Genomic DNA, 20,977 nt, shown 5'->3' on the forward strand with positions numbered 1-20,977 from the left:
TCTTCCTTCTGCTTGTTTTTGTTTTAGTTTATTCTTCTTTTGCTAGTTTCTTAAGGTAGAAGTTTACATTATTGATTTGAAATCTTTATTCTTTTCATAAATGCAAGCATTATAGCTGTTCCCTTCTGACTGCTGTTTTAGTTGAGTCTCATAAGTTGTGGTATGTTGTGTTTTGTTTTCATTTATCTCAAATTATTCTGTAATTTGCCTCGTGATTTCTTCTTTGACCTATTTGTTATTTAGGTATGTTTTGTTTAATTTTCGCATATCCATGAATTCTCAAATTTATTCCTGTTATTATGACTTGAATTTCATTTGATTGTGGACGAAGAATGTATTTTGTTTGATCACATGCTTTTAAATTTATTGAGATTTGTGTTATGGCTTTTAAACATATGCTCTATCCTGGGGGAAGGCTCCATGTGCACTTGAGAAGAAGATCTACTTTGCTGTTGTTGATTGAAGTGTTCCATAGATAATGTGTTACATTTAATTGCTTTACAGAGTTCAAGTTTTCTACTTCCTTGTTGGTCCTGTGCCAAGTTGTTCTATCCATTACTGAAAGTGGGTTATTGAAGTTTCCAAATATAATTGTTGAGTTGTCTATTTTTCCCTTTATTTTACGCATCATATTTCATGTTTGGGGGGACTCTCTTGTTAGGTGCATTATGTTTATAATTGTTTTGTCTTCCTGATGGATTGTCCCCTTTATTATTATGCCCCCCCTTTTTTTGTCCCTAGGAACAAATTTTGTCTTTAAGTCTATTTTGTTGGATACTGATGTAGCCACTCCAGCTTTCTTTAGGATGCCATTTGCATGGTGTATATTTTTCTATTTTTTTTTTTACTTCCCACTTTATCTTTGAATCTAGTGTGTCTCCTCCAGATGGCATGTAGTTGGATCAAGTATGCTCCATTCTACCATACTCTGCCTTTCGACTAAAGAGAGACACACGTTCTTATTAGAAGAACGAGGCTCTCATTATTACATAAACTGTACATTCATTGCTCTATTACAAATTAGTTAATGAGAACTAGCATACTTAGTCATCTTTTTATGATTTATGAAAATGGGTTATTTATGTTGGACTTCTTTTAATCTTGACTATTTTTCATAATCTTAGAGGATTCATTTTGTAACATATTTCTCAATGTTTTTTATAATATTTCTTGCAATGCTTTTTAGCACATTGATTTGAAATAAAAAGGTAAAGACAGAATTTCTCTGCAAGAAAGTGTGATTTGGCGTATTGGTTTACCAATAAGGCATATGATGGACAATTTCCATAAATTGAGCTAAAAATGCAGCTCCACAGCTTTAATTTCATATATATGTATAAAATTCAGGGAGACAGTATAATGGGAATATGAGTTCAAAGAGAAAAAGGAAAGGTCTAAAATTTACAAAATAAACTTTTACATATATATTAATATATTTTAATAGCTGGTCATGGATATTACATTATTATAGTATTCAAATTTCATTGGACATATTTAAAATGATAGTCATTATATTTAAATATATGTTAAAAATTACATCCTTTGCAACAATTTGAACTTAGGATAAAAATTTTTAGATGACTTAAAATGCACAAGACACTTAAAACTGTTTAAATATAGAAGATATTTTATTTTCTTTAAACAATGTTTTTAACGTTTATTTATTTTTGAGAGAGAGAGAGAGGGAAATGAAGAGACACAGCATGAGCAGGGGAGGGGCAGAGAGAAAGGAGATACAGAATCCGAAGCAGGCTCCAGGCCCTGAGCTGTCAGCACAGAGCCTGATGTGGGCTCAAACTCATGAACCGTGAGATCATGACCTGAGCTGAAGTGGGCTGCTTAACTGACTGAGCCACCCAGGTGCCTCTAGAAGATATTTTAAATGTTCAATGGTTCTTAAAGTGATTCTTGAGGGAAAATGTTTGAAGACTAGGCACAAAGAGCAAAGGTACTCCAAATTCATCATCTCTAAGTTGCCTTATTATTCCCGGTGCCAATCAGATCACCATGATTGAATGAATGAGTGAATGAATGAATGAATGAATGGTAACATTACAAATTATATACTTGCTGCTTAAAAAAAAGGATGGCCCTGGAGGTAGATTTTTCCCTATCTGGGTTAGGGAATTATTAGTTGGTAGGTGGAGAGAGCAGGGTCCTGATGGAAATGGGGAAAAATAATCTTCACTACTGACTTGAGAAGACTGCCCTGAGTGACTAGCTTTGTTTGCCAGTCCCCAGGAATGTGAGAGAAAGCCTGAGACCTAGATTTAAGGGGGGCCAGCCTGGTATTAAGATCCATACATAGCAATCACCTTGAATTCTACAAGTATTTTGTAAGCATCTATTTCCTGTCTGGCACTCTGCTGGGCAGTGGTGAAGAAGACAGGGTACATGAAGGATACATGTAAATTAAGAAGTCTAGGGGAACCTGGGTGGCTTAGTCAGTTAAGCGTCCAACTCTTGATTTTGGCTCAAGTCATGATCTCAGGGTTCAAGAGTTCCAGCCCCAGCCCCACATCAGAGTCTATGCTGACAGCGCTGAACATGCTTGGTATTCTCTTTCTCTTTCTCTCTCTCTGCCCTTTCCATGCTCTCTCTCTCTCTCTCTCTTTCTCTCTCATAAGTAAATAAACTTAAAAAAAAAAAGACTAATGAAGTGGGATTAATGCTTTAAGGGGAATACATTAAGTTACTGTTACTTGACCATTTTTGAGCTACCAAAAACTGCTAATTCATTTGTTTCAACCCGCATGGTAAGTGTAATTCCAGATGAAAGAACCATAAATCCTGAGGGATTCACTAATTAGGGAATGTGTTGTGCAGTCAGTGCCATTTGAACTGAACACCGAAGGATGAGAAAGAAGGAGAGTGGATGGATGGGTGGCAGATAAGACATTTGAAACACCAGGATCAACAAGCGCAAAAGCAGAGAGGACAGAGGGTACACGTGTGTTCTGGAAAGGTGCATAGGGTTTTTTTGTGTGTTGATGTCTGAGATGTGTGGAAAAAAGTAGAAAGGAGCCTGGGACTTATGTTGAGTCCTGTAGGCCTAAGAAAGCACTGTTGAATCAGCAAGAGGAAACCACTGAAGATTTCCCAAAAGGAGTGTTGTGAACAGATATAAGCTTTAGAAGAACTCAGGTGGATGACTGGGGAGAGGGGAAGTTGAGACTACAGGCAACGAGATGCTGAGGAAGCTCCTGTAAAGACAGGATGTGTGTAGTCAATATGTAGAGGAGTTGTGAAGTAGGATATAACATTTCTCTGATAGAATCATCATAGTCTGGTCAATGATTAGGTTGAAGAGTTAGTTGAAATAGGTATAGGGTCACGTACAGGGGAGAGAGTAAGCTACATGGAGATATCCTGCAATGGGAGTGGAATTCTTGGCTAGCGGTCTTGACTCTGTTGGTACACCGATGAGAGCTGAAGCCATGAAAGTGGATGCAGTTATCGGGGAAAGCTGTCTTGGGAGAGCAGGGAAACCGACTATGAGCAAAAAGACAGAGCAGGGGATTAGGAATGAGTCTGTGCCCTATGCTTTACCCCATTGTATCTCCATCATAACACTCGTTCACCTGAGTGTCCACCCTTGGCAAGTATATGAGACCTCCAAAAGTAGGATGTAGATCTTGTCCGTTCCTTGGCATCCTGCAAGTTCACACATAGTCAAGGGGTAGCCACTTAAAAAAAAAATCCTTTTTGGACCATACTCAAACATTTATGGAATGCTTTTCAGGTGCCAGGCATCGTCCAAATGCCACTCAGGGGCCCTTCCATTTCATATTTTGCACATGTGGAAACAGTAGGGTGAACTTGTTCAAGGTCACAGGTAGTGCGTGGGAGCCTGGATTTAAACTCAGGTGATCTAATACCAGAGGCCACCTGCACCTAACTCCCATGCTATGGAATAAGCAGAGTCAGAGTGACATCTGCATGTCACTTGGCAGATTAGAATTTTTGTCTAGACAATTCAAATATCCTCAAAGTAACTGTGAGATGGAAGGAGGGCACAATATTATTACTGAGTAAATGAAAGCTAAAGCTAACTGAATCCATGAGGAAACACACTTAGTAAGTGGCCAAACTAAGCAAAACCACTATATTCTGAGTTACACCCCATGTCCTATTTCCATCTCGACCCTATGAATCCAGTTGCTTACCCTATCATTCAAGAAGATGGAATGCCTCAGCAGGTGTCCAGAGGAATCTGGGGACAGGGGCTATGGAAAAAAGCGAGAAGACTTTTTGACTAGCAGGATCTACTTCCTTGAGGGAATTAGGAACACTGATCTGGTAAGACTGTAATATGCCTGTGGGTCTAACTTGCTGGTGAATACTAACATAGTCTCTCTTTTGTTAATGATCACGAGTATTCAAAATTTAGGCACAACACATGTATAAAAAATATTGGTTTGTTGACTTTAAATGTAAATGAAAGATAATCGATTGATTGATTTATTCATCCTTCTTGGGGACATAATCTGGAATCTGTCCATGGGGAAACATCAGACATCCCTTGACAGTGTAAAGGCCCCACCCTATTTAGAGGCCTCTGTGGTTGGTTCATTTACCAAGGAGCATAAGATGTGCCCTCTTAACAGGAGAATGGAAAGAGAACAACAGGTACTGAATTTCTGTAAGCATTTGTTTAATCTAATCCCCTACCACACATAGACTCTTCTCTGATGGCTGGTCTCCTTAGATAGGAGAGACTCACAAAAGATTTCAAAGGAACTGAAAATGAGATTGATAATAAGCTTTATACTTGTGTTCAGCTCATTCCAGTTTAGAAAAAAAAAAGTCCTGGTGCATCTGACAGATACTGCCTTGCTTAAATTTCATGAATCAGAGGCAGGGATGTTCTGCCATTTCTCTGCCATTATATGAGATTAGCTATCTTGCCAAGTCTCACCGTTGCCAATATAGACTCAGAAGCAACAAATACCACAGAGGATTCAAAGATGAAAAAAATCTCCTATTTTTTAGGTTAAGTGCAGACATATTTATTTATACAGAAGGTGAAACTCTATCCTCAATGTAGCCTATATTTATTTAATCTCATGACTTCTAAAATAAGCAATGTTATGATGATTAAAACAGAGGCACCTGCATTCTTCCTGTTTAGGGAAGGATGGAATGAAGAAAAGGAATTCGGTAGTTCTTGTCTATATATTAAGTAGCACAAAATACAAACTGTTAACAATTTATAATATTAAATATTATCATTTACCTAGTACTCTCTTACATGTAAGGTGATAGTCTAAACATTTAATCCACTTTACAACTCTATGACAAATTGTATTATTGTCCTCATTTCACAGGTGAACAAATGGAGGCATAGAAGTGTTAAGCAGCTTGCCTAAAACCACAGAGCTAATAGTAGAGCCAAAATCCCAGAGCTCCTACTCTTAATCTGGTGGGTTAAAATTGTTGAGTCCAATGACTTTGTCCCCACTGAACTGAACAGACTTCCAAGAAGCGGTGGGACTTTATAAAATCTTTCAAAGACGGGAGTAAATTTACAAAAATGGAAAGTTAGAGAACTTACAATGCTTGTCAGTAAACCCTCTCTTGTGTAGCTTTGAGGGATTCTCCTTCCACTTATCTCAGATAAGTTTAATTGAAATCTGGAACAATGTTTGTCTATGCACCAGAGTCATGACTGTGTCTCAGGTCTGTGAGAAGATGGCTTTGTGCTGGGATGGTTTTTCCTGTTGATCTTACTGAAATAGGGAACACCGATTCCCACTGATACATTCTGGGCCACTGAGGGCACCCCTTGAACACCATACAAATGGATGCCATTCCTTCTTTCTTCCCTTCCTCCCTCCTTTCTATTGTCTAAGTCAGTGAAATTACTTAAAATAGACAGGCTCTGTGCCAGGTGCTGATGATTAAATAAATATATATGTAAATAGTTCCTGACCTTTATAAAGACTCAAACATGGTTTTAAAAATGGCCATCTGTTCATGGTATAAGCAGGTGCAAAAGCAGGAATGGTTACTTCAATTTGGGACATTGGGAAAGGTTTCATAGAAGAGGTTGAACTGGAACTAAGCCCTAAAAGATGTAGGATGGGGGTGGGATGATCAGAGAAGAATTAGAAGAGCATTCCAGGAAGAGGGATCGGCAAGGATAGCAAAGGATTGGAGGAGGAAAACAGTAGGACATGTCGGGGGAAGTGGAGAGAAGGCTACCTGAATGGGGGCAGAGTGTGATGTGCAGCCATTAGAACGAGGCTAGAGAAGCAGGTAAGGGCCAGACCAGGAGAGATGAAGACAAATCTCATCACTGAAAATCCACTTGCATGACCTAAACACACCTGTGAATAGTGATCATATTTTAAAAATTCCCTGCAGTTCATCTAAGCTTCAGGGTGCCAGGAACACTGGGTACTTTTACTAACATTATGATAGCCTCCTAACTGGTCTCCTCACTTCTGCTTCTGCTGTCTTACAATCCTTTCTTATTACCCTTTCTCCTGTAGCTTCTGTTGCATCCACGTGCATCATTCACTTGCTTGTAACCTTTCAGTGTCCTGCTTGCATTCGCCTACGAGGTCCTGCGTGATCCACCATGAACTTGCACCACTCTCCCCCTCTCTCACAACCACAATGGTCTTTCAATTTCTCAAACGCCCCAAGATGTCCCCTGGCCCAGAAGACTTTTCTCCCAGCTGCGTGACTGGCTTCTCCTCTTTTATGTCTCATCTAAATGGGATTTCCTCCAAGAGATCTTCATGGACCATCTGCTGCGGAGTACCTCCCTTCTTCAGCCATCCTTTATTTCCTTAATAGCACTTATCCCCAATCTGTAAAATTTAGTTAATTAGTTAATTTTATTTTCTATTTATTTCACCAAATGTAAGATCCATGATAGACTAATGTCCTACCTTGCTTTGATTTATCCCCAGCTAGTTCCTAAGTCCATGGCACAGAATAGACTCTCGAAAAAAATAATTCCATGTTAAATGAATACAAATATCTATGTAATCATAAAAAAAAACATAGTGATCTTTCCCCTCTTTTCCTTAAAAAAGAGAAAAGTCTAGACTACTGATTCCCAAGCTGTATTTTATTCAGTAATGAATTTAGGGGAAAAAAAAGAAAAGAAAAGAAAAGAAAAGAAAAGAAAAGAAAAGAAAAGAAAAGAAAAGAAAAAGAAGACAAGAGGCAAAATGTGTTGCCAAGATTTTATTATTAAGTCAGTCTACATATAAACAAGATCAACACCGCACACTTTGGCTTCTTCTTCGGGGCTGTCTGTGGTGGTGACAGCCAACTCTTGCTCAGAATTGTGGCCCCCCTCAGACCTCTGGTGAAGCTCAAGACAGTTAAAACAAGGACCAAGAGGGGCGCCTGGGTGGCTCAGTCAGTTAAGCGTCTGACTTCAGCTCAGGTCATGATCTCGCAGTCCGTGAGTTCGAGCCCCGCGTCGGGCTCTGGGCTGATGGCTCAGAGCCTGGAGCCTCCTTCCGATTCTGTGTCTCCCTCTCTCTCTGCCCCTCCCCCATTCATGCTCTGTCTCTCTCTGTCTCAAAAATAAATAAACTTAAAAAAAAAACACACAAAAAAAACCCAAGGACCAAGAAGTTCATCTGGCACCAGTCAGACCAATGTGTCAAAATTAAGTGCAACTGATGGAAACCCAGAGGCACAGGGTGGACAGCAGATTCAAAAGCCAAGACTTTGATGCCCAACACTGGTTACAGGAGCAACAAGGAAACAAAGCACATGCTGCCCAGTGGCTTCTGGAAGTTCTTAGTCCACAAGGTCAAGGAGTTTTAAGTGCTGCTGGTGTGCAACAAATCTCACTGTAGAGAGATTGCTCACAATGTCTCCTCCAGGAACCACAAAACCATTGTGGAAAGAGCAGCCCAGCTGACCACCAGAGTCACCAATCCCAATGCCAAGCTGCACAGCAAAGGCAATGAATAGACAGCTTTTGTGCATGTCGTATTTTGTTAATAAAACCATAAAACTACAAAAAAAATGCACACTTTCTATGTCTATCATCATTTCACCAGACAGATGAGTGGAGAGCTTAGGCATTCCAGACCAAAGACACTATAAACCCACAGAGATGGAAATACTATGATAGCTTTGACATAAATCAATAAGATGGTTGGAGGAGGATAACCAATCAAGATTTGGAGAATTTGGTAGGTTTAGATGATGGAAAGCTTCATGTAGTATGCAAAAGTATTCGGACTTAGAGAGGGAGGAGCTCTATAGGATAAAAAGACTTTTAAGCAGGAAAACTGCATGGTTCAATTTGTATGTAAAAATTATCATCTATGGCCATGTAGCAAATGACTTGGAGAGAGATGAGATACAAATCAGAGAATCAACTTAGAAGGTTGTTACAGAACCTACTAGCAAGGTGGGGGATCAGGCAATGGCAACTGAGGACGAAATGGAAGGAATGTGTCTTTGCAATTAACTCTTGGAATGATTTCTGCTTTAACAGTCTTGCTTCTAGTTTTGGCTTGTATCATCTAGCTACGGGCTTTCAAATATATTTCCATATTTTTTATCTGCTGGCCTCTTAGCTACCTTTTTTGATGATGTATTTTTTTTAAAAACCACTAAACTATCTAGCTTTCATTGTGAGGATAAAAAGAATAAATGGATGTGAAAGCATTTTGCAAAGTACTACACAAATGGAAACTATTTTTATTACTAGTAAGTCAATTTAGTCTACAAAGAGAAAAAAATCATTTCCCCACATGTAAGCTCCCATAAGCAGACTCCCCAGGCAGAATGAATCACTCTTATAACCAGAGCACTTTTTTGTACTTCTATCATAACACCTCCATTAATTATAAATTGTTTATGCATTGGCTTTCCCTTGTAGCATATAAATCCTATAGAGGTAGGGAGAGAGTCTTATGAATCTTTGCAACCTGGTTTGTGGTAGACAGTAAGTGCTCAGTAAATGTTAATTGCATGCATGAATGAATGATTAGTTCCCAGGAAAGGATGAAGGCAGGTTGGAAGGAGCTGATGGGGACTTCATAAGTAAAATAAATAATAGAGTAAATGTGTTAAAGTAAGAGGATTCAGAGTGATTGGTGATCATATATTTTATTTTAGTCACGAATATACACATAGATTTACTGAACTGCCAAAGTACCGTACTAAATTGCTCTTAGTAACGTTAAATATTTTGTAACACCGATAATTAAACAGTATTGTACTTTTGCAATATTTTTGCAGTATTGTATTCTTTGTCTATTCATTTGGCAGATCTCTTTCTGATGACTGATAAGTACAAAGCACTGTGCTATGGTTTTTAATTTTTTTCATGTTTATTTTTGAGACAGAGGGAGACAGAGTGCAAGTGGGTGAGGGGCAGAGAGAAAGGGGGACACAGAATCCAAAGCAGGGTCCAGGCTCTGAACTGTTAGCACAGAGCCCGATGCAGGCTTGAACCCCGTGAGATCATGACCTGAGCTGAAGTTGGACGCTCAACCGACTGAGCCACCCAGGCACCCCATGGTTTTTAAATAGTCTATTCCAGTCCTCATGAAGTTCGCAACCCAGTGGAGGGGAGAGAAAAGGACCTGTTCCAAACCAAAGTGTCTTAGGGACTTTACATATTTTATAATAATAATTACCATGTATCAAGTATGTCTTATATTCATAACAGCCCTGTCAGGTAAGCATTATTATGCTCATTTTCCAAAAAGGAACCCAAACTAAGGGAATTTTATTAATTTAGCTGGGATCATCAAGCTAGGAAAGGACTGAAGCACATCTATTGGTAATAAGGGAGTGCATCCAAGGTAACTCATCAAATAGCAATAGAATGCCAACAAGGACAGACATATAAAATTATAATGAATTATAAATGATAAAGTCCCCACCCTCACGGACTTTTTGGTTCTGGGGGAAAAGTTTAGAAAAATGAACATAGTCGTAAAGTGAGATTTTCACCAAAGACTGACAGATCTTTAGAGGGAAATGGTTCTCAGGGGCTGAACAGCATTGTGGTGTGGGGTGAAAAGTGTCCTGGACTTGGGGGTTCAGGGCCACTATTTAAGACCTCATTCTTGTTCTCCTGCTTGGGGGACTGTAGGAAAGACACTTAAATTTCTGGGCTTTACTGTCCTTATTTGTTAAATATGAACAATAACAGGTGAGGTTTCTACCTTATTTTAAGAATTAATTGGTTGAGATAAGGGAAAAGCAGCTTCTAAAGTGCAGAACAGATTAATGATAAAGAAAGCCATTTTTTTAGAAACATCCTTTTGGTAGAAGAGCCATCAAGTAAGAGAAAGCACAGAGAAGTGATTTATGAATTCTTATCCCTAGTACATAATCTGGTGCCTGTCACCAGTGCTTAATAAATCCTTACTGAGCTTAGCTCCTGAATGGCTGAGAGAGAACCGAGAAAACCAAACCTTCTCTCCTCCAGCTAATGGGGAGGACCCAACTTCTTCTTGCCACATTGTGAACACCTCAAGCGGTTGTCAATAAATATATCAGTTACAATCCAAAGTGCCATTTGAACTGGATATTTTTGCTTGTTCATTTCATTGTTTTTTCGGAGATACATGTACGTGACTGTGTATGTGTGTCCAAAAGAACATATTTGGGGGTTGTGATGACAGGTCCTCATTTCTATTTGATTCTGTTAAGTATCTGTTTGCTCCTCTCTACTGGTAAGCACTCACAGCCCGCAGCAGTACTGGGGTCTAGACTAGTACCATATATCCTCCATAGATGTTTATATTTCAACAGATACTATAGACATAAGCTAACGGATAAAGCTTAAGCCTGGTAATGCTATGCATGAGCCAGAGAGAGGATTTATTTGAGGAAGGCAGGCTTACTTAGCAGCATCGAACCACACACCCACAGGCAGTTATCTATCTGCTTATTAAGACTAGCTTTTAGTTTGGATCATTGGCTGGACACGTACACGCCTCTGCTACCGATATGAGCAAATGAGCAAGCCTGAATCTTGTGTGTCATTACAATATTGTTATCAGTTAATATTAGTCTGATCACCTAAAATTCTTTTTTCTAGGAGCGCCTGGGTGGTTCAGCCGGTTAAGTGTCTGACCTCAGCTGAGGTCATGATCTCATGGTTTGTGGGTTCAAGCCCCACATCGGACTCCACACTGACAGCCGGGAGCCTGCTTCGGATTGTGTGTCTCCCTCTCTCTCTGCCCCTCCCCCACTGGCACTCCGTCTGTCTCTCTCTCTCAAAAACAAATGAACATTAAAAAAATTTAAAAAATAAAATTCTTTTTTCCAGCTTTCACTTTATTTAATGTGACTCAAAATTGTTCTTACAATAAAATGTTAATACAAATGAACATTCAGAACTTCAGTTTCCATTGAATCATCCATAGATGATTTTTCCCTGTTTCTCCCACTAGTACAACTAGTTACCCCTGACTTTATATATAAAGCAAACATAGACTGCCTATTAGGCAAAAGAAGAGGAAAATCTGCCTAGGAACCTTGGAACCCAAGGAACAATGAGGTAGTGAGGTCCTTGGGTTTTCTTTTTGCCTTTTATATCCCAAAGTTGGAGTTGGAGAAGCTAGAATACTGGAAAGTCAACAGGTACAGGGGGAGAAAAGCCCCCAAATAGCCTGCTCTCTGAAACCAAAGGACCAAGAAAAGGACAGTCTCACATCACAGACAGTTTTTAAACAATAGCTGCTCTACTCTAGCCAAACACCACAAGAAAGAGATTGTGGCCCCACTTCCTACCCATGTCAACAAAGACCAGAGGTAGCCTAGGGCCCCACTCTAGCTAGGACATAACAAGGTACCCCTCCACGCACTGGATGGCGTTAGAGAAGGACTTTCATTCCTGCTGAGTAGTCGTGGAAACGCCTCACCCCCCATTCCATCCACAGTGTCATGGGAGACTGTGTGTGAAACCTGGACTTACACCCACACCCTGCAATAATGAGGCTTACCTCCTTCTCCCCGCTGCTGTTGAGATATCACTTCAATTCTCCTAGTTGTAGGGCTGTGGGAAAGACACTTAGTGGGCTGATTTCAGAAGAGTTCGTGGATAGTCAAGATTTTACCAGTGCCTCATTATACAAACCCTGTGGTGACATTGGAGGACATGTGGGGAGAATTTATGAAGTAGTCTTACTCCTCCCCTTTGGGGGAGTTGGGGGAGGCCTCCTGGGAAGTTGGATATCCCACTTCTTCCCAGCAGTACCATGGAGCTCCTCCCCCTTTCCCCCTCCTCAGGTGTCAACAGAGGCCAAGTGAGGAACCTGGTCAATCTCAATGGGACAGTAAGGAGGCAACACCCTCCTCTTCCTCTACCAAAGCAACACCATAGAAAGCTCACTAAAACAGAAAGCTGAAATAAATTTTTTTAATGTTCATTTATTTTTGAGAGAGAGAGAGAGAGAGAGAGAGAGACAGAGACAGAGAGACAGAGAGACAGAGTGCAAGCAGGGAGGGGCATGAGAGAGAGGGAGACACAGAATCTGAAGCAGGCTCCAAGCTCTGAACTGTCAGCACAGAGCCCGACGTGGGGCTGGAAATCACGGACCACGAGATCATGACCTGAGCCAAAGTCAGACGCTTAAACGACTGAGCCACCCACGAGTCCCCAGAAAGCTGAAATGAAATCTTGAGTTTCTTAACAGAATACTAAGAATGTCCAGGTTTCAGCTGAAAATAATTTGTAATACCAAGAACCAGGAAAATCTCAACATAAATGAATAAAGACAATGAGTGTTAACACCAAGATGACGAAGATGCTAGAATCTGGGAAGTCTTCAGATATTATTTCTTTCAGCTTTCTTTTCTTTTCTCTCTTCCAAATTCTGGTGCTGCAAGTGTTAGAACATTTAATATAGTCACACAGGTTCCTGTCTGTCGGAACGGTGTCTGTCGGTCGGTCTGTCTCTTCATTTTCTTCTCTCTGTTGTTCAGATTGGTAAATTTTTATTGTTTTTCTTCAAGTTTACACATTCTTTTTTTCCATCTCTTCTGTTCAGCTGACAAGATTTTAAAACAGCTGTCCTAAAAATGCTTCAATGAGTAATTATAAGCATATTTGACACAAATTAAAAAATGAAAGGCTCAGCAAAAAAACCTAAACTTTAAAACTTCTAAATACAATAACCAAAAATAAAAAAACTCAGTGGATGGACTCAACAGCTGAATGGAGGGATCAGAGGAAAGAATCAGTAAATCCAAAGAAAGAACGATAGATGTTACTCAATCTTGATAGCAGAGAGAAGATAGACTAAAGTAAAAGTGAGCAGAAGCTCAGGAACCTGTGTGATAATAAGGAGAGACCTAATATCTGTGTCACAAGAATACTGGGAGGAGAGGAGAAAGAGGCTGAGACTGGACGGTGAAGAAATATTGGCTTCCCGAGTTTGGCAAAAGACATAAACTCTATAGTTTCAATAAGCTGACTGAACTCCAAACAGGATGAACTAAAAAAAAAAAAAAAAAATCCACTCCAAGATACATTATGGTCATACATCTAAAAAGTACAGATGAAGAAAAACTCCTAAAGCATGAGAGAAGCAATACCTTAACTATACAAGAAAACAAACAAACAAACATTCATTCAAGGGACAGCTCATTTCTCTTTTGAAATCACAGAGGCTGGAAGAAAGTGGCATGACATTTTTTTTACTACTGAAAGAAAAGAACTATTAATGCAGAATTCTAGATCTGTAAGAATATCCTTCAGGAATAAGAGGGAAATCAAATATTCTAAGATAAAGGAAAACTAAGGAAATTTGTTTCTAGGAGAACTACTCTAAACAAATGGGTAAAAGAAATTCTTTAAACAAAGAAAGAATTTTGGAATATCAGGGAAGGAAGAGGAACGTGGTAAGCAAATACATGAGTAGGTTTTCAGTTTCTTTCTTTCTTTCTTTCTTTCTTTCTTTCTTTCTTTCTTTTTCTTTCTTTCTCTTTCTTTCTTTCTTTCTTTCTTTCTTTCTTTCTTTCTTTCTATCTCTTGAGAGACAGAGAGAGAGCAAGTAAGTGAGGGACACAGAGAGAGAAAATCCCACTAGGGGCAGAGAGAAGTGGGGTTCACCCGGGGCTTGTGTTTTACCTGAAGCAGGGCTCCTGTTAACTGGGAGCAAGGCTGAAGCTCACCAGATGTGGGCCTCCAACTCTTCAACTGTGAGATCAAGACCTGAGCCCAAGTCAGATGCTTAATGACTGAGCCACCCAGGCACCCCCTTTTGAGTTTCTAAATTATGTTAAATGATTGAAACAAAAATAGTAGTACTGTCTGATATGGTGCTAAAGGTCTGTAGAGGAAATATTTAAGACAATTATATTTTGAGTGTAGGAGGGTAAAGAGACATAAAAGGAGTAAAATGTCTATATCACTCTAACTGGTAAAAATGTTGACACCAGTAAATTGTGATGTTATGTATGTATCACATAGAGCAGCCACTAAAAAACTGTGCAAAAAGATATACTCAAAGGCACTAGAGATCAATCAAAATTGAATTCTGAAAATGTATCAGTAGCCCATGAGGAAGGCAAGAATAGAAAGCAGAGAAATGAAAAACAGAACAAACAGAAGAGATGGAATTGAATGGCGAACCTAAATACTAACATATCAATACTTATTTTACAGGAAGCAAAACTCGTGGAACTAGAAAGCAAAATTGACAAATCCACAATTATACTTGGAGACTTCAATACTCCTCTCTCAACAACTGACAGAACGGCTAGTCCGAAAATCATCAGGGACATGGAAGAACTCCACACCATCAACCAACAAGATCTAATATACATTTACAAACCATTCCACCCAATGACAGAATACACGTTCTTTTCAAGCACCCCAGGAGACTTATATTAAGCCACTAACCATATACCAGACCACAAAACAAACCGCAGCAAATTTATGAGAATTAGAATTACCCAGAGCATGTTCTCTGACCACATAGAATCAAACTAGAAATCATTCACAGAAAAATAACAAGAAAATCTCCAAACACTTAACAACTAGACAACACACTTTCATTTTTTATTTTTTGAGAGAGGAAGTGTGAGCAGGGGAGGGGCAGAGAGTGAGGGGAACAGAGGATCCAAAGCAAGCTCTGTGCTTACAGAAGAGAGCCCAACGTGGGGCTCAAATTCCGGAACCCTTGATATCATGACCTGAGCTGAAGTTGGATGCTCAACTGACTGAGCCGCCCACTGCCCTGGACAACCCACTTTTAAATTACCCATGAGTCAAAGAGGAATTCTCAAAAGAAATTTTTAAAAAGCACACATTAGATGAAAAGAAAATAAAAGTAAAAATTTGTGGAATGCAGCTAAAAAAGTTCTGAGAGGAAAATTTATAGCACTAACTGCTTACATTAGAATATAGGACAATTCTCAAATTAATAATCTAAGCTCTCATATCAAGAAATTAAAGGAAAATAAAAATAAACCCAAAGCAAACAGAAGGAAGTAAATAATAATAATGAAAGCAGAAATTCATAAGATTGAAAGCAGAAAAAAATAGAGAAAATCAATGAACAAAAAACTGGCTCTTTGGAAAGATCAATATAATTGGGAAGCCGCTAGCAAGCCTGACAAAAAAGAGAAGAGATTCAGATTATCCGTATGAAGAATGAAACGGAGGATATCACTATAGATCCTGCAGGCTTTTAAAAGATAATAAGTGAATGAGTCCACACAGAAAAAAATTGCCAACTTAGATGAAATGTATCAATTCCTCAAAAAGCACAAACTGTCACAATTAATCCAACAAGAGAGATAATTTGAAGAGTCCCAAAATACTTAAAGAAATTGAATTGGTAATTTAAAAACCCTCAAAAAGGAAATCTCCAAGTCCAGATGTTTTCACTGGATTATTCTACCAAACACTTAAGGATAACTAACGTCAGTTGTACACAACCTCTTCCGGAGAAAAATTAGAAGGTAATACTTTCTTATTCATTATGTGAAGCTAATATAACTCTGAAATGAAAATCCAAAAAAGACAGTATAGAAAATGAAAACTATAGATGAATATCTTTCATGAACATAAACATAAAAATCTTAAAGAAAATATTAGCAAATAGAATTAAGCAACATACATAAAGAATTATGCTTCATGATCAAATGATATTTATCCAAGAAAGCAAGACTTGTTCAATGTTGGAAAATCAATCAGTGTAACCATATATTAACAAGTAAGGAAGAAAAATTATATGATCTTCTCAATTGAGTGCAGAAAAAGCATTTCACAAAACTCAACGCCTTTTCATGATTAAGACGTTTTTTTTTTTTTTTTCAGAAAAATAGGTATACCAGAGAACTTTCTCAACTTGATAAAAAGAACTGACAGAATATCTACAGTTACCATTATATTTAATGGTGAATGACTGAAAGCTTTCCCTTTAAAACTGGTAATGAGACATGGATGTTAGTACTTATCCCATTCAATCAATATACTGAAGTTCTAGCTGGTGTGAATAAGGAAAGAAAAGGAAAAAAAGGTATACATATCAGGAAGGAAGAAATAAAACTGCCATGATACGATGATACGATCGTCTACGTAGAAAATCTCAGAGCAGGTACGAAAAGCAAACAAAAAAACCCAACCCCCCTCCTAAGACCTATCCTAAAACTCAAAAGTAAGTTTAGAAAGAAGATAGAATACAAGATAACCGTACGGAAACCAATTTTTTCCTATCATTTATTTATTTTTTACTGATGTATAATTGACACCTAACATTGTATTAGTTTTAGGACTACAACATAATAATAATTCCATATTTGTATGCGTTGTGAAGAAGCAATGGTCACAATAAGGCTAGTTTTTATCATAGTTTTGTAGATTATAAATTTGAGGTGTAGGTAGATTAAATGGCTTACTCAAGGTTATTCAGGGCAGAGGCTGGACTTTGCAGTTCAGGTTTTTTGAGATTCCAAAACCCATTCACTTTCCATTGCGGAAGGCTGTCGTGAACATTTAGGTGAGGGGCTATGTGTGTTTGTTATTCTTGGTAATCCGGAAGGATGTCATTAATGGTGTTATATCCTGTTCAAGGATTGGTTCAGTCAGCAGACCTTTAGTACAAGGTGATTGCCTAAGAGCAGACTTTCCTTTTCTGTTGTCCACATCCATTGCCTTTACGTAGGCATCTGCAAAGTCCTGTCCTGGTGTACAATGAGTCTTACTTCTCCAAGAAGGAGGGTGGGCCCAAACGAACCCTCCTTTGTTGACTCATTTTATCATGTAAAAGAATTCATACTTGTTCTTCACCATCAGTTTGCAACTTGTGGAGCAACTCAGTTGCTCACAGAACTGCCTGGAATGACTTTGTTTTGCAATGTGTATCCCTGCCCTTCAGAGTCAACTAAAACACAACCTTGATCTCCACAATTATGCAGCAGGCGTGGCTGAAAAAGCTGAAGCACCGTCACATTTCAGAGCCAGAAGGGATCAGCATTCAATTAGAATAATGACCTCATTTCACAGAGAGGTAGTGACTTGTCCAAGTCACAAGGAAGTGTTTAAAATGAAAACACAAGCCTCAGATTTCTCGGGAGGCTCAGGTCTGAGAGTTGCCAGCATTACTTTCTACACTCCATACTTTGAGCTCTAGTTGCTGTTGGTCCCAGCTTTTATAAGAGTAGTTCATGTTCTATAAATTGGCCATCAACAAAATATCTATCTATTTCAGAATGAAAAAGCAAAACTCCAAGGTCCTTAAGCTAAGAGGGATATGATTAGACGATTCTAGAAATGGCAAACATTGTGTGGCTAGAAAAATTCAAGAATTTGGATTAGCAGTTCTAAGTTAGAAGACTTGCTATGTGCCTCTTAATTTTGATTCCTCTAACAGACTCTTATTGTACGCTTGCTTTATGCCTTGTGCTTTGCTTGGCTCTGGGGATTCAGTGCTGATCAAAATAATAATAATGCCTGCCTTTCCCTAAGTCGCAGTGTTGGTGCACGAGAGAAATGAGATAGTAAATGTGAAAGCTCTTTGTAAAGTGTACAATTCCATAAAAATTAGACATAACCTGATACCATTTCCAGTTGCAAGTGTATGTGGTATCACAAATGGAGCTTTGAAGATAATGAAAACTCCCTGAGCATAAATTGAAAATACATTTATATTGTGAGATTGTGAAGTCTAGAAATCGAAATTGGACAGAATGCTTAATAATAAACAATTGCAATGTGCCAATCACTTGCTTATCTTCCGTGCTCCCCACTCAAATATAAATGTGGAAACTTTTATGTCTTTTACTACTCTTGCTTCAGCTCTTAAAAGAGCACAGGCACACGGTATGCACAAAATATTTGCTGAATAAATTAATAATTTAATTAACCTCTTTTGGGTCACCTGGGTGGCTCAGCCGGTTGAGCGTCCTACTTCATCTAGGTCATGATCTCGCGGTTGGTGCGTTCAAGCCCCACACTGGACTTGTCGCTGTCAGCTCAGAGACCGCTTTGGTTCCTCTGTCCCCCTCTCTCTGCCCCTCCCCTGCATGTGCTCTCCCAAAAATAAATACACATTTTTAAAAACTTAATCTCCTTTTGTGTATATATGTTAATTTTTCAGGGTAAATGACAAGATGTAGAATTAGTGGACATAAGGTTATATGAATTTAGCCTTGATACACAGTGTTAAATACTTCTAATTGGCTACTAATTCATCATTTAATTGCCTAATTAATTTAAAAATATTTTTTTATGCCTGTGTTTTTTAACTGCTTTTATATCTGGCCAGCACATTTTGTTGTTTCTGAGAATAGCTTTCCCTTCTTTTAGGAAGTATGCCTTCTCTTTTCCTTCTGATGGGAATCGCCAAGTTAAACGAACTCATCTTCTGTTGCAGTGGGTTGTGTCAGGGGTGGGACCAGACTCAAGGTGGGCCAATCCTGGAAGCCCCTCTCTCAGGTCACCAATGATTGGTCCAGGGGTGATCATGGATTTTAATCAGGGTCAGTGAATCCCTTCCTTAGGATTTTTGGACCTGGGGAACTCAAAAATTGAGTTAGTCATTTTCGGTTGGTTGAATCCATAAGACATAAAATTCATAGTTCTCCACTTTCCACCAAATGGAGAAAGCCAGTCAACACCAAGAAAGAGAAATCTGAAAACAACATGCAGAGAGGAAAGAAGGGAAGAGTCCAAATGTGGTTTGAATGCCTGGTTCCCAGTGTTTCAGGAGCTCTGAGATTCGGGAAATATCCCAATTTATTTCCATTGATTATAATAATAATGTATTTTTTAAATTTGTTTATTCAAGTTAGTCGAACCTGGCTTTCCTCCATATTTGGAACCAAGAGTCATAACAGTGAAGCCTGCTGTACAGCAGATACCTTGACTTATAGTATCTCATATATAGCAACATATAAAAGTACCCATTTTCCCATATATCTGTCTATAAAGTATATTATCAATATTTAAGATTTTTTGTCAGTATGCTGGGTGAAAACAATGATATCACCTTATCATTTAAGTCTTCTTATTGGCTATTTGTAATTCTGTGAGTTGTTGATACATAATGGTAATTTTTCTGTGGGGTTGTATTTCTCTTTAAAATTTTTTTTTTTTAATGTCAACTTATTTTTGTCAGAGAGAGACAGAGTGTGAGCTGGGGAGAGGCAGAGAGACAGAGGGGGGACACAGAATCTGAAGCAGGCTCCAGGCTCTGAGCTGTCAGCACAGAGCCCAATGCGAGGCTCAAACTCACCAACTGTGAGATCATGGCCTGAGCCGAAGTCAGATGCTTAACCAACTGGGCCACACAGGTGCCCCTATATTTTTCTTATTAATTGGAAGGAATTCACTAAATATTATGGTCGTTGATCTTTGTTAGTTATAGACGATGCAACTATTTTTTTCCTGGTCTGTTACATGCTTAAGAATTTTGTTCATGTATATATTACCACATAGAGGTTAATAATTTGTATATGTTCATATCTATTATATTTTTCCCTTGTAATTTCTGAACTTTTTGACTTGTTTAGGAAGGCTTGTCCTACCTCCAGCTTATTTTAAAAATTAAAATTCCCTGTTTTTGATATATACATTTGTTTTCTGCATTTTATTTTACTCTAATCCAATCATGATACTTTGCCCTTTGATATAGAATTTAACACTTACTTGGCAAGATGGCTGGCATTATCTCTACTTCTCAGATTATGATCGAGAAAATGAGATTCAGAAAGTTGTCCAGGTTATCTACAGGAAATTCTGAGATTACACCACTACACTCACGCTCTTTCAACCTTGAGTTGCCATCTCTGCAAAATATAGCTGAGAAAACAGGTCACTTATAATTACTGGAATTTATTTCCTTATCTTTCCATTCACTCTCCAAGTGATATGAATGGTTAATATTACAAATTAACATAACAAAATAGATATTTATTGTGTAAGGGACCTGATGTTAGCACAAAATTGTGATATAAATGAATCCTGTGCCTAATTATGTCCTTGATTAAAGATGGATGGATGGATGGATGGATGGATGTAGGACAGCATCACTCAGGAACTAGGGGTGGCAAGGATCACACGGACCCTATCTGTAGTGAGAGAGCCAAGGTGAAGCAAGAGGCCAAGGTTTAGAGTAAGATGAGGAAAAGTTGGCTGTCAGGTGTGTGCAGCAGGCTGTCAGGGCAGAGCAGGCGGCTGTCTGGAGGTCTCAGCTCATCACTGCTGTTCCCATAATCACTACTTGTGGCTCTATTCTCTGAATTTCCAGAGTCCTTCCAAAGACCTCTTATAGCTCTTTTTTCCTTGTCTGTTTTGCCCAATACGCTGTGTCCTTCCAAGTGTGGCACTGAGTCTTTGGGTTCTGTATGCCTGTGCCCTTGCAGTACAAGGTATAGAACGGAACTGTGGTCAACACACAGTGTCGAGGGCCAGCTGGGGCTGCTGAGCTTCAGAATGTGGTCCGTGAGCTCATTTCAAGAGGGAAAACTTAGAGAGTTGCCATGTTATTGATGCTTTTCAAAGAAATCTAGGTATTATAAT

At 38.8% G+C, this 20,977-nt stretch overlaps 1 long non-coding RNA gene across 1 annotated transcript; it reads left to right on the forward strand.

Moving 5' to 3' along the window:
- The first annotated feature begins 4,050 nt into the window (after positions 1-4,050).
- Positions 4,051-11,074, forward strand: LOC122218606. The gene is made up of 3 exons (XR_006202024.1): positions 4,051-4,299; positions 5,328-5,422; positions 11,042-11,074. It is a non-coding gene; the product is annotated as an uncharacterized LOC122218606 (long non-coding RNA).
- The last annotated feature ends 9,903 nt before the right edge of the window (positions 11,075-20,977 follow it).

Source organism: Panthera leo, chromosome B1 (genome assembly GCF_018350215.1).
Source record: "Panthera leo isolate Ple1 chromosome B1, P.leo_Ple1_pat1.1, whole genome shotgun sequence".
In the NCBI taxonomy this organism is placed as follows: Eukaryota; Metazoa; Chordata; class Mammalia; order Carnivora; family Felidae; genus Panthera; species Panthera leo.